Source organism: Zonotrichia albicollis, chromosome 12 (genome assembly GCF_047830755.1).
Source record: "Zonotrichia albicollis isolate bZonAlb1 chromosome 12, bZonAlb1.hap1, whole genome shotgun sequence".
Lineage (NCBI taxonomy): Eukaryota > Metazoa > Chordata > Aves > Passeriformes > Passerellidae > Zonotrichia > Zonotrichia albicollis.
In genome coordinates, this window is record NC_133830.1 from 20,263,998 (window position 1) to 20,278,864 (window position 14,867).

Here is a 14,867-nt window from a genome sequence, read left to right on the forward strand (position 1 = left end):
AGAAGTATCCTCTGTATCTTGAATTAATTCATGTGAGTAGCTCTTTACTGAAGCACACAAGTGGCACTAATCAAATACTTTGGGGTGAGTGATCTTGAAACCTATCTTTGAGGAATTCTGTGGCAGGGCTGGGAACTGGGAACTTGGTTTTACTGTCAGTGATCCGGCATTTTAAAGTCTCTACTGCATTTACTTGCTGAGTTACTACAGGAAAAAGATGCATTATTAATGTTTGGCTCTGCCTTTCACCTGAAAAAGATATTTTCCAAAAAGAAATGTAAAGAGAAGATCTCATAATTGTGTTTGTATTACTCAGATCTGTTGAGGAACATAGTTCTGCCATTACTTCAATGTGTGGCCTGGAAAGATTTTCACATTGCAAAAAATTCACTTTGCAGCTACATTTTCTCAAAAACTGGCTGTCAAAAAGTCATCCCTGTGTCATTTCTGTGTTTGATGCTGGCTATAAGCTGACAGTTGAAATAGATCTCGAGGAATTTCTGATGTTGGATGAAATAAATGCATCCTTGGAAACAAAAAGGGCTTTCAAAAAGGTGTAGCTACGACTGGGAGCAGGTTTCAACTCATTCCTTTTTGGCTTCTGTTATTGTCTGTTGGTTTTTTTTCCCCTTTAATCTCCCAGAATTTCTGCCACTGCCTTTGCCACACTTGCTACGAGGGTGAGCATGGAGCATTTCCCCAAAACAAACAAAGCAAAAGCAGAGCTCAGGAAATCACACAGGCCTTTGCCTGGGTGTTCATTCCCATTTCAGAGAGCTCCTGAGAAAAGGGATGTATCTCTGTCATATTCAAACGAAGAGGTGAAGCAGACAAATCCTCATTCTGCCTGCTGCATCCACAGCTGTAACCTGACAAGAGATTTTTTTTCTCCTTTATTTTTTCTTTTTCCTTCCTTTCTGCCTCTCTCCCCCGCCCCCTTCCTTCTTCTTTCCCTTCTCCCCTTTCCTCTTCCCACTTTTTTTTTTATTTTCCCTTTTATTTTGCATCAGAAAGGTGCTGATGACATTCTTCATCAAGATTGCACTTCAGAGCAGTCACAGAATCTTGTGAACTCAAGGTCAGTACAATTGTAATTCAGACACTCTGCTCTTCATCTTGCTCTGTTTGGTGCAAAATTAGAAAGAATTCTTGACAAGGTCTGCACACCCATAGCATTCCTTCTCAGCTGATGACAGGGAATGTGCTGCTTGGTGAAACACTGCATATCAGCTCTCACAGCATCCAACTGGCAAAGAAAGCAGGCCCTTGTTATGCAAAATCCTTGTTTGTAAACAGTGTTCTGCCTTTAAATTGATTTTAATGCTCTGCCTTGGAGAGCTCCTGCACTGATTTTCCCAACAGAATCCACCACAAGGGCCATCTGGTGGCAGCAGCACATTGAATCTGCACAAAACCTGGTAGGGAATGATCCAGGGGTAAATTTCCAGCAGAATGCAAAGGGCTCTAACCCTGCACTTCTCTTAAGGAGATATGTGCTGTAACGCATTCTGGGTTGGAAAAATTCCCACAAACTTGAAGGGAAAACATAACTTGTTCCATGGCTGTCATCCCAAGATGAATGTCAGTACAGATATTAGAATATAATAATTTTCTATTTTATATTAAAAATTTAAATAGTTTCCCTTCTTGTCCCTGTCCCTGAGTTGTCCCCATTCAGAGAGTTTTGCTAATGGACTCCTTAATGCCTTCTTCCAGGGAGGAACATCTTTCCCTTACTAAAGGGAAATCCCATTGCACTGTTCAGTGCTGCAGAGAGGCTCATTTGGTACCCACATCTTTTACAGATAACCAAAACCTTCAGGTTTGGGAGCCAAAACTTTAATAAATTTCATGCTTGAACTATCATTGCTTTACAAATATGGAAAGGTGAAATATCCTTTGGGAGAACTATTTGAGATTCAGCCTCTCAAGGTAAATGTAAGATTTTTTTTCCCCTGGGGATGTTTTCCTGGGGTATTTTGGCCTGTGCCTGTTCACATCTGGCAATGGAGTTTCCTGCAGTGGGGTAAATTTGTGGTGGTATCACTGAGGTGAATCTCAGACACAAGTTCCATGTTCTTTTCTTAGCACTGGGGGATGCTCAGGTTGGGGCACACAGATGCCCCATCTCTCCACGGATGCCCCATACTCTCATCTGTCCCCAGATCCCTTCAGGATCAGGGAATCAGGAGGATCTGAAATTGTAATCAGGAGGATTTGCTTTCTCCCTGTCTCTGGAAGGCAGCTCTGGAGGCAGAGGTGCTGACTCAGGAGCAGTGTTTGGTGCTGGCTTACAGCAGAGGAGCTGCCTCAGTCCTGTGGGAGCTCCCCTGATACACAAACCCCCTGAAATCATCCCAGCAAAGCACCTTGGGTCACCAAACAATGCCCCATGGAGAAGACAACCTAATTTTGGATTGAAAACCTCCTTTTCTGGCTGGAAACATCTCAATCTGCAGAGCCAGCATTCAGCCTATTCCATCCAGCAGCTTTTTCTCAGGCAGAGTGGCTGCTGGTGTCACACCAAGCTGTGTCACCTGCCCTGTGTCTGTCCCTGCACTCACAGGGGTCCCAGCCATGGCCTTGGTCCTCTGAAGCCTCCTGAGTTCCCAGGGCTGACCTCTGTGCCACACCAGAGATTCACCCCACCCCTCCAGTTTGTCACTGGGGGGACCCCTTCCAGCCATGCCCACCCTGGGGTTCTGTTCCTGACTGCTCAGGACAAAGTGCAGCTGTATCCCACTCTGCCAGCTGTGTGCCCGGCCCCATCCCTAGGTGAAATTAACTTCCAGCTTTCCACACCATGGTACAAAGCAAAAGTGGCTCAGAACATTTGTGTCTGGCCCAAGAACATCAAAGGAACTAGAAATGGCCTCCAGCATTTGGTGGAAAATTGAAGGTGCAAATTCTTTCTTAGTCCCATGCTTTTATGGATTCAAAACGATCAAAAAAGGATGATCATGGACAAGTGTGATGTAAAGGACAAAAAATAATCTATGTAAATATTATTACATAGATTAGGATCCAGGATCAGAAACCCATCCTGGATAAAGCCTCTTTCAGTTGCTGAAACAACAGCAAGGGATGAAGTCATGCTGGATGCCTCAACAAGTGCCTGTTGTGCTGTGGTGTGAATCACCCTCAGAGGCAGGAACCTGTAATTTCCCCATGCAGAATGTCCAATTTCAATGCAGTGAAAAGTGAGAGGGAGGAGAGCACCCCGGGCTGAATCACTCACACACCAAAGTGCCAACAGGTACTGGCAGGTGAGTCACCAGCAGGGCTGGGCTGGGGCTGGGGAGGGTCTGCTTGTGGATACCTGGCACAGAAAATATCCTTGTGCCCTCCTGGCTCAACTCCCCATCCCTGGGCAGCCTGGCAGAGCCAGCAGGCTGCTCCAAGGGCAGCATCCCCTGCTGGAAACACTCCTGGGGCAGGGAGGGAGCAGGGAGGGGGCACTGGAACCCATCCAGTCCTGCTCCTGCACCCTCCCAGCCTTGGCTCTCCTGGTGCTGCAGCTCCCCCCACTCCAGTGCCAGCCATGGAATCACTGGGTCAGTAAGGCTGGAAAGGACCTCCAAGGTCATCATGTCCAACCTTGGATTGGGCATTCCATGGCCTCTAAATCACATAATGAAGTGCCACACCCACTGTCTGTGGGTTTGGTCCGTTCCCACAATGAGGTAAAGCCTTAGTTTATGTGCAGTCTTGTGCTGATTTTCTGAGCTGAGAAAGCTGAGAAAGTCACAATGCTGCAGGGAATACAGGATTTGCACAGCACTGCTGAGAATGCCTATGGACAATGAGCACCACTGCCAATATTGAGGGATAGGGCAGGAAGGGTGAAATCCCCATGCCAGAGAAAAGAACAAGGTGTAAAGATTAGGACAACACAAGGAAATTCCAGCATTTTTAGCAATTTAAGCCACTGGGGCTATCTCCTGAAAGTTTTTGAAAACTTAAAAACTTTTGAAAGATTCCCCTAGGTGAAGATCCAGAGCTTCATCCTGTGAGGTCACTGAGCCATTAAACTGCTCCCATGAGAGAGAATTCCCTGGCTGCACCCCCCATCTGCCATTCCTGAGAGCAGGGGAGCCAGGAACTCCTCCTGCAGCCCTGAGTGAGGAGCCCAGGGATGCAGCTGTGTCCCAGCTGTGCTGCCAGGACACATCCATCCATTCATCCATCCATCCATCCATCCATCCATCCATCCCATCCCATCCCATCCCATCCCATCCATCCATCCATCCATCCATCCATCCATCCATCCATCCATCCATCCATCCATCCCATCCATCCATCCATCCATCCATCCATCCATCCATCCACCCATCCATCCATCCATCCATCCATCCATCCATCCATCCATCCATCCATCCACCCATCCATGCATCCATCCATCCATCCATCCCATCCATTCATCCCATCCACCCATCCATCCATCCATCCATCCATCCATCCATCCATCCCATCCATCCCATCCATCCATCCATCCATCCATCCATCCATCCATCCATCCATCCATCCATCCCATCCATCCCATCCATCCATCCATCCATCCATCCATCCATCCATCCATCCATCCATCCATCCATCCATCCCATCCATCCCATCCATCCATCCATCCATCCATCCATCCATCCACCCACCCATCCATCCATCCATCCATCCATCCATCCATCCATCCATCTCCTCTGAGGGAGCACCAGAGCTCTTGGTGCAGAGTTTAGCAGCCCCAGCTGTTCTGCACCTCCCAGCACTGATTAAAGGCTCAGGACTTTCCCTTCTGCTGCTTCTGCTCATCCTCAGCATCTGAAAACCTCCAAGCCCCTCCAGAACAGCTCTGAACTTTTCTGTGATGAAACCACTGGTTTTTAACACAACATTTTAGCCATGTCCCTGCTGATCCTGATACTGCTGCTCACACAGACGCACTTCTGTCAGGGCTGAAATAATCAATTATTGGGCTTTATAAGCTGTCTTTGAGGTAAGAGACCTCAGTTCTGCTATAAATAGTTCCAAAGCTGACCATGCCTCATACACTGCTGCATCCATAGCAATTCCAAGGAATTGGAAATCACCTCTTCATTCTTATTTTAAAAATCATCCATATAAAAGCTCTTACACCTTTTTAAAAGCATGAAACCATGGCTTTCAGCAGAATAGTTCCTCTACCTGTTGTAAGCAGTAAATGTGTTAGGGTGGGAATGTGTAATATTTATGTGTTTTATTAGGGGAAAATGCAAGATTCTGAAAGTCATTAAATGTTATATGTGTGATATGTATGAATAATTTGACCTAACTCACCACTGGCATATACAATCACAGCAAATGAATTTGTTGTGTTGTGCAGCTTGACACAGTAAGGTAAAAAAATATTTCCACCTGAGCAGCATTTCTTAGAATTTTTACAAAGCAGTAAATCTTCAACAATGTGTGCTTTTTCAGTGGACATTTTCAAGGGCTCCATTGTGGCAGGAAATGCTAATGTTATGAACTGATATGCACTAACATTACTCATGCAATGGGCTTTTAAAAACGTAATTTAACATAATGGAAATCTCCTAGAAAGGTAGATATTAATTTTCAAAAAACTCTGATCATCCATTTGAATTAAATGCACACCAGTTCATTCCTCAATGTGTAATGCAAACTTCTATTTAGAAGACAGATGTCATAATTTACCCAGTGCAGAGATCCTCAGCTAATGTAACACCTCTGTTTCAGGCAGCAGTAAAACTGTCTTAATTAAGGAAATGCCAACAGATTAAAATGTTCTCGTGGTTCATAAAATATTTTAGAGGGTGGCTTGGCAGCATTAGCACAAATGTTGTGCAGCCTGGTGTGTTTGAAGCTTATGCACTGCACTTAAAAGAAAAAAGATGCGGTGAACCATGGAAAAAGATGGCAATGTCACATTTCTATTGCCATATGTTGAGATATGCAGTTATTGTGATTATTTAGTGATTACAGAGTGAATTCCTATGTGGTCACATATCAGGGCCATCACTGAGTATCTGCTGTGCTTTTACATCTCAGTAACTTACAGCCAGTGAAGGAGCAACAGCAAAAATTCATCTAAAGGTAAGGATGAAACTGGAAGATAAAAGGAGCTGAGACAGGGCTGAGTGAAAGAAAGAAAAATTCACCATAAGAGGGAAAAGCTTTCCTTCAGTTCAGAGTGCAATGAACGAGGGGTTTGCAGGAGATGAATCCACAGCGCAGCACCTGACCTGACTGTAAATAATATATATTCACATGGGCCAAACTAATTTCATTTAAGCCACAGCTGGTAGCAAAAAATCTACATAACTGGGGGCTGTTGCAATCAGCACTGAAGTTTTGAGTGAGCAAATCAATTAATTATGCATCGATTTTCCCCGGCATGTTTGTTCCAGTGGCGCACAACTGCCAGCTTGGCTCCGGAGTGCTGAAGCATCTGTTGAATATTTCCATGCAGCTCCTGAACACCAGCTCAGTGCTGCCTTCCTGGCTGGAGGCACCAGGGCAGGGGAGGGAGTAGCTGTGTGCAAAAAGCACAATCCCAATGTACCTGCAGAGTGCTGGCCTGCAGGGGAGGGAAGGCACCTTGTCTGTTTGCGTTTAGGCAAGAATCATAATAGGGGCATCTATTAATTCAGTAGAACAAAACAGAGAGAAGGGAAATATGTGTCTTTTCATGAATTAATGTTGGATGTTGCTGGCTAAAGCAGAATGGAAGTGGAGATAAGCTTTCCTTCTTATTTCTGAACTTAACAGGGAAATCTGTTTGCACTTACCCATAAGCTCATGCACGGAGTTCTGTGTTCCATGAATATAATCCTGGGAAACACAGTTCCCTTTTGCACTGAATCTGTCAGATCTCATTGATTTTAACAGTTCCTGAGGAAAAGCAGCTCCTTGCTGGGCTCAGAGCGAGTCCTGTCCCAAAGCATGGGCTGGAACCTGAGCACAGGGCTGCTGAAATAAGTACCTGAGAAGCAGCTAAAGCTAAGGGAAGTGAGTAACAACATAAATTAATGGGAAGTGATGACTGAATAGGGATAAAATAGAGAGGCTAAAACTGATGTGATGTTGGAAAATGAGACTTCCTAGTTAGGATTCAAATATCTGTTACACAGAGTTTAATGAAGTTTATGCCCTGGCAGTGCTGTATAAAATTAGAGCAGAGGACAGATTTAATCCCAATAAATATTTGTCAGGGATTTAATGTAGTAGATAATATAACAAGCACTGTTAGACCTGGCACTACAATTTCCCATTTTTACCAAGTTCTGTGGCTGCAGGGCTCACTGGCTGGGCTCGGGTTTCTGCTCATGGACCCCAGGCAGGCTCTGGAGCTGCTCCGGGATTCTCAGCTCCTCTCTCCATGCACTCTGAACCAGCTTTGCTCCCTCCCTGCAGAGATGGCCACTGGAAATGATGTAACAGGGAGATATCCACAACCTTCCTTTTAACAGAATAGGCTAATTTGACCTGCTGGTTCTGTATGTTTTTTCTATTCAAGAGCAGAATATCATCATCAGCCTCCTCAGAGTCCAGCAGCTGCTGCCAAAACCAACTTCCTTTGGTGAGAGAGTGACCCACCCTGGTCCTGCAGCCCACTTCAGCCAGAATCTCCAAATGGTAGCTCAGGGAATGCCTGTCTTCTATTTTGCTTGCACATTTTATTTTCTTGTATCATCCCAGCTTTTATGCTTGGCAGAATGAAAGTAAGATAAATAAAAAGGGTTTGAGCTCTGCAAATGTGGGGAAACTTTTGTTACACCTAAGAACTTGGAATGAATGAGGCATCACTGAATTTCTTTCCATTTACACAGATTAATTTATATTCTGTGGTTGGTTAGTGAGTTGGTGTTTGAGGCCTTTGTGTGCAGTCTGTAGCAACTACCACCACACAGCAGATGGAAAATGTTTTTCAAGAATACCCTGCTGCTCTGTCCTCAAAACTTTAGATTTTCTAGGTCATTATAATAATTTCTGTGGCAATTAAAATGCTGGGATTCAGGTACTTGGTTGTTGGGGTTTTTTGTATTTTTTTTTTAATACAGTAGTTCTCAATTAATTAAACTGCATAATTAATTCTTCAATGTTTAAAACCTCTCAGGTGTCAGAGCTGAGAGAACACTAAGAAGGGTACATTTTAGGGCTGAAGATGGTGGCTCCAGTGCCATTTATTTGAGGAGCACATGTAAAATGAATATTTCCAACATGGGTGGGCCAGCTCACAAAACTTCTCTTGTTTTCACTTGTGCTTAGTAAAAGTTGGGTTGGAGACCTTTTCATGCTGGGTTTTGTGGCCACTCATCAGGTGATGTTTTCTGTCTAACAATGGAAGGAAGTGAAATAGAAGATGTGTTATCATGAACTAGAAGTGTTTGGGAAATTCATGCCAGGTTTCATAGGAAGATAAATCACACCCAGACTGTCCAAGCCTACATTTTCCACTGACAGGCTATCAACATCCCAGGAAAAGTGAAACTACTGCTATCTGTTAAAAGTAAACCCACATTTTTATTAGTCCTTTCTCTAGAGATGTAACTCAGCCTTGCCAGGATTTGCAGCTGTGTAAAAGGCAAAGTCAGACACAGAAAAGCTAATTCCTGCCCTCAGGACCAGACAGCCTTGGTAGGGCACAGGGAAGCCCACTTTTCCTGTTTTTTACAGGAGAAGATGGAATGTTGCTGTGCCCCTGTCTCTGGCAGCGCTTTGGAGCCCGTATCTGCAGAGGAAGGAAGTTCTGAGCCTCGGGGGGCTGGGGCCACATCCCCAGGGCTTCCTGAGCGATGGGCAAGTGAAGCAAATGGCATTTCCCTCCTGGAGCTGATCCCCAGGATGTCCCCAGGGCTGTGGCAGTGCCAGGCTGGCTCCTGTCCCTGCTGCACAAGGGGAGGCTCCTGCAGAGCTGTCCCTGACACCTCCACACGGAGGTTTCTCATTAAAACTGTTTGGACAAAGAAGGGATTGGAAGTTCTGGAAACCCCTCAGATCTGTGGTGCTGCACTTGCTGCCCTTCCTCTGATTGCTGCTCTTGGCCTGCCCCAAAGGTCCCTCACATTTTGTACTTCAGCAGTTTCTATCCGAATTTTCTGTTGAGCTGATGGGGAAGGTTCCCCTTCTCTGGCTCCAAATCCTTTACTTTCCCTCTGATCCTAAACATTCCCCCTCTTCCTCCCTCCAGCAGGATGAAACTCTGACTTCACCATTTTTCATGGTGAATGGGGTGGGAGGGAATGGGGGCATTCCCAAGGAATGATCTGGAATTTGGGTCAATTCTTTTTAAAGCAAAAAGATTCCACTTTAATTCACACTCTGAACTGAATCAGGATCTCACACATGGCCCAGAGTACAGCATAATTATGACTAAATGTAGTCCTCTTGCTCCAGTGAAAATTGTGGGAATTTCATTACACAGTGAATGTTGATCTGAATTCTCACAGCAAAAGACAGATCTCACTTGAGAACTGGAGATACTCACTGGAGTAACACATTTCTCTAAAAGCTGTGTGTAAAGAATAATCAGGCCAGAGCAAGCAGGCTGCCATGGGAGTGGGGATGTGTTGCAGCATTTTGACTACACAGTTTCACTCCTGGAGAGAATCAGGCAGATTAAGAGGAATTTTTAATGGATACAATAATTGTTTACAATTGTTTACAATTATTTAAGTAATAATTTCAAAGAAAAGGTGTTGGGATGAGGCTGTGCCAGTGTCCCCTGGCCCCCAAAGGGGGGGCCAGAGCCCATGGGAAAACAGGCAAATGAGAGATATGATCTGTAATTCCCTGGAGACAGGAGTCTTGCTTTCCTGAGAGGCCCAAGTGTAGCTTTTCCAACCAAAAATTAATAGTTTTAATGACTTCAATAAAAATTAAATTCCTATGGAGAAAGAAACACCAAGTGTATTGTATAATCAAGGCTATCTTTTTGAAAAATCTGTTTCCCAATCTGTGAAATGCCTAAATACTGGAAAAGATAATTAAGAAATATAATTCATACTTACAAGGGTTATAAAAGGCATTGAAGTAATTTAAATTTCAATCTCACAGTTCAGCAAATGCACTCAGAAAGCTACAAAGGAAAAATTCTTGGATAAAAGGTGACAAGTTCATGGTGTCATCATTAAACCCAAACTTGTCACAAAGCAGCACAACAAGAAAATTCAAGTGCAAACTGAAGAGAAATCGCTTTTTGTAGATAGCTTAGTACAAGCTGTCACAACAGTTCCTTTGTTTAAAAAATAATCTAAGAAATATGAAGATTCCAAGCAAACCTGGAACAGCTGAAATGAAAACCACAGTTTGCCTGCATGCCTGAAGGGGAACACTGGGAGCACCAGTGAGGATATTTCAGAGCTGGAGCAGCCCCACCCTTACAGCAGAGATAAGGGGAGGGCCAGAACCCTTGGGTCAGACTCACATTCCTGCTAGAATTAAAATTTACCCTTGTTGCTAAAAACAGTTTAAACCCAGAGGTAGAAATGGCATTTTGTTAGCCAAGAAAGACATTATGTCTAAGGAGTCAGGAAGAATCAAAAGAAAGACAAAACCATATATATGATCATAAAAAGTCCTGAAAGCTCAAATTATACCAGATGCATATAAATGAGCAATATTACTCAGATAAGAAATTCTTTAATAAGGGAGATAACACTATTAGTGTAATTACTGACTGCCTGGTCCAGCACTGGGAAAGAATGAAATACATTACACTTCTGGATAAAGTCAAAGTAATTATGAATTTCCAACTTAAAGAGCTGTCTGGTGACTCTCTCTTAATGGGTCCAGTGCAGCAGCTCCATCCTGATACCAATGCTGTTCTAAGCCTCAGTAATCACTCAGCCAAGAAATTCCCAGTTTGCCAGTAATGGATTGATTTTTGCTCCTCCATCTCTGCCTCCCCACCCCTGTGCTCTCCTCACTCTCTGCAGGACAAGCCCAGCTCTGGTGGCATCAGTGATGGACTGACGAGCCCTGGGAGCAGGACTGACTCCAAACCAGGGCAGAGAAAGCTGAGACATCCTCCAGGCTCTCCTGGCCCTGCATTGGAATAACCTGGAGTTCATCACTGCAGTTCTTGCTGCCTTTCACACACTGCTCTCAATCTTTATGAATTATGTGGGTTCCAGGTGTCCCTCAAGCTTTGGCTTCTCGTGCAGCGGGGCCACAGTGGTTGTGTTTCCCTCTCTTCATGGCTTGCCACTGATGAAGTGTCCCTGTTAGTGGTGACTTACAGCCTCTGCCATGCTTGGCAGATTTCCTGTTGCTCCATGTGTTATTTGTTATCAAAGGAAACTGCAAATTTTTCCAGGTGACAAAGCTTAGAGAGCAAATCTGTCTTCTCTGTGCTGGAGCCAAGGCATTTCTGCCCCCTGCCTTGTTCTGCTTTCAATGCAATAATATTTTTGTGAAGGCACAGAGCAGGGCAAAGAAGGAGAAGGGACGCAGAGGTTGGGTGGGAACTGAGCTGAGAAGGCTCAAAAAAGAAATGTGAACAATAATTATCTGATTGCTTGGAATGTGGTTTGGAGGTTGCTTTACCAGCAGGTGCATCTTTGATTGATTCCATGTGAATTGTTTTGAATGAATGACCAATCCCAATCCAGCTGTGTCAGGACTTTGGTGTGTCAGGGGTTTTTATTATTCATTCTTTTCTAGCCTCCTGATGTCTCCTTTCTCTATCTTTAGTGTAGTTTTAGTATATAATTTTCATAATATGATATTATATAATATAATATTATGTAATATAATATAATATTATATTATATAGTATAATATGATATAAAATAATAATCAGCCTTCTGAGAACTTGGAGCCAATTCTCATCTCTCACCTCGTCCTGGGGACCCTCACAACATAAGCTGAACAATGACTTGTAACTATTGTCCAGTGTAATTTATGCCCTTTCAAATGACTGGACTTTCACAGCATTAAATTGCTGTGCTGTGACATAGCAATGCTTAGTGCAAGCAAGAAAATGCTTTAAGTAGATAATAAGCAGAAATATTATAGTAAGGCTACGAAACGCAAGTAATAAATGACACCATTATGAAGGTTTCTTTTTAGGTGAACAGAGAGGGGGAATTGTGGGAATCCACAAAATTAGAAGTTTTTGGGAAAGCTGCAAAATGCAGGCTTCAGAGACAGCAGAACTGTGATTAGAGCTAAGCAGCAGTCACTAGATAGGTCAGCAGAAAAATTATTTAAAGTGTAGAAAAGCAAGGGCAAATAGAACAATGGTCTGTGTATTAATGCTTGTCTTGAATAACTCTCTAAGCTACAGAAAAGTTTATCTAGCAAGATATTAGGAAGGTTAAATCTTAATAATGCAGCTCTGTGCATTGTATTTTCAGACTTACAAGTAGGTATTGTATTCGAGATAAGCAAGCATTGTTTTAACCAAAGGTACGTGTGCTTATAGTGGTTGGATAGAACTACTGTCAATATGCTTTTGCTTTGTATGATTGGTCAAAAAACTTATAAAGTAAGTTATAACATTAAGTTCTCTGTCTGCTGCCTGGGATGTGAGCTGGTGGCATCCTCCCATTGTCATAACCATGTAATGAGACTGATGGTGGAAAATAAAACAGCTCAAGGCATGTTCCACAGCAGCCCCGTCTCGTTCGTGGTCTGTAAATAACCACAAATTATTTAATTTATTTTAACGAATTATTAGTGGCCGGCAATAGGCACTGGCTGGGTCTTTATTCACCCCAGCCTTACTGCAGTTATTTTTCCCATCCATAGAACCCCATGCCTGGGACTCTCCCTTGCAGCCCAGAGGCTGTGGTGCCCAGACAGCACAAAGGGAAGTTTGTGTCATGGAGAGCTGCAACAAGCTCAGAGAAAACTGAAGAGACAGAGTGGTGCCCTCCGGAAAGAAATCTGACAGAGAACATTATTAAAGCATCAAAACCCCCACAGTTTAAGAGTGTGCAAACCTCAGAGGGGAAGGGGCAGGAAAGTAACCTCAAACCCCTTCCTTTGGGCCGTGGAGCTGCAGACACTGAGGATGCTTTGCACCAGCACCTCCTCTTCCTCCTACCCTCACTGTCACCTCTCAGAACGCTGTGCTTTGTCCCTGGCTCTCTGTGCTGCACCCAAAGGATCAGGAAAAACTGAGAACTCATTGCTGTCATGCAGAGCAACTCTGGGAATGAGTTCATTCCTCACAGCAGCACAAACTCATCTGGAAAGGTTTCCAGTGCACACCCCCCGTGCTGGAGCTATCTCCCAGAACATGAACCCTTATCAGCACTCAGATCTCTGCTGGACAGATCAGAGATCACCCACAGGCACCTCAGGAGGCCGAGGGTGCTCTAAAGAACTGGAACACCTTGGAGGAGTCGTAAAGAAGAATCCATTTAATTACTGATTTACAAAGAATTAATAATAGAATATGCTTGAATAGTTAAGTGTAAAAAGATCATTTGGACAACTTATCCATGTATTTATTGTGATCTGCAGCCCTACTCTCAGGTGTTACATGCTAAGAGTGGCTTTGATTTTGTCACTCAGTGACTGAGACATCTGGCACACTTCATTCCCCTGACTCCATTTCTTCTGGGAAATTGTAAATCTTTTGACAGAAAGTGCCTGACAAATCTAGCTATTACTTCACACAAGTAGCCTTAGCTTCCCCTACTCTCTGAAAAAAGTTTGGAAACCTTTTTTAAACATAAATCAGATGCCTTCAGATTTTTCACACTGATTTATGGCATTATTTAATGAATTATAGCAGAACACAAAAAAGTTGTTTCAGAAGGTATTTTTACCATCAGTGACTTATGTTATTCATGTAGAATTGTCAGAGAAATTCATATGGTCAGCTAAACCCTTGTTGTATCACATAGGTCAATCTCCTGCTTTGGCAGCCAAGCAGAACCTGATTTTTGAAAACAAATCACCCAGAGTGCTCAGTTCACCATTACCAGTGGTACTATTGTATTGTTCGGGGCTCCTGACCACTTGTGTTAGGAGTCCACTGTGGTTTGCTTCAGATATTTTGGATTTTAATTCCAGTGTAACAGAACAACAACACTGGGACTTGAAATAAGCACCAGTGGAAGAAGCAGCTGAATCCAGCACTGGACTGAGGAGAGTGTGGGGCAGTGCCTGCTGTTATTTCCCCCTGGTTACAGTTTCCATCAAAAGAAAATCCTCCCCTGCCACTGGGACTGGGCAGAGCAGAGCCAGGCCCTGTGTTTGGGGATGGGAATGTTGAATCCCCCTCTTTCCAACCCTGTGCCAAAGGGTGACCCCATCCTGCAGCACCCAAGCCCTGCCCTGGTACAAACCCCAATCCCTGCAATGCCTGCAATGCCTGCAACCCCTGCAATCCCTGCAATTCCTGCAATGCCTGCAATTCCTGCAGTCTCTGCAACCCCTGCAATCCCTGCAATCTCTGCAGTCCCTGCAATGCCTGCAATCCCTGCAATTCCTGCAGTTTCTGCAACCCCTGCAATCCCTGCAATGCCTGCAGTCCCTGCAGTCCCTGCAATCCCTGCAATCTCTGCAGTCCCTGCAATGCCTGCAGTCCCTGCAATCCCTGCAATCCCTGCAATGCCTGCAATGCCTGTAATGCCTGCAATCCCTGCAGTCCCTGCAGTCCCTGCAGTCCCTGCAATCCCTGCAGCCCAAGGGCCAACCCTGAACTCTGCATCCCCGTGTGCCAAACAGCCCCAGAGCCTTCACCAGGAGCTTGGCAGCCCCAGAGTGGTGGAATATTTTTATCACAAGGGGTAATAAAGAACAAAGGCCATAACCTTGGCAGATCACAAGTGCTGGTGCCCCATGGAGAGCAGGAAACAGACTGGAGAGGGTTTGGTTTAATCAGGATGTGCAGCCCTTTGTTTCTCATGCCATTAACC

The 14,867-nt window shown here is 44.3% G+C and overlaps 1 long non-coding RNA gene across 1 annotated transcript; it reads left to right on the plus strand.

The window, feature by feature from the left end:
- Positions 1–3,032: 3,032 nt before the first annotated feature.
- LOC141730663 (uncharacterized) lies at positions 3,033–14,324 on the plus strand. The gene is made up of 3 exons (XR_012582261.1): positions 3,033–3,266; positions 6,002–6,084; positions 7,508–14,324. It is a non-coding gene; the product is annotated as an uncharacterized LOC141730663 (long non-coding RNA).
- Positions 14,325–14,867: the final 543 nt, after the last annotated feature.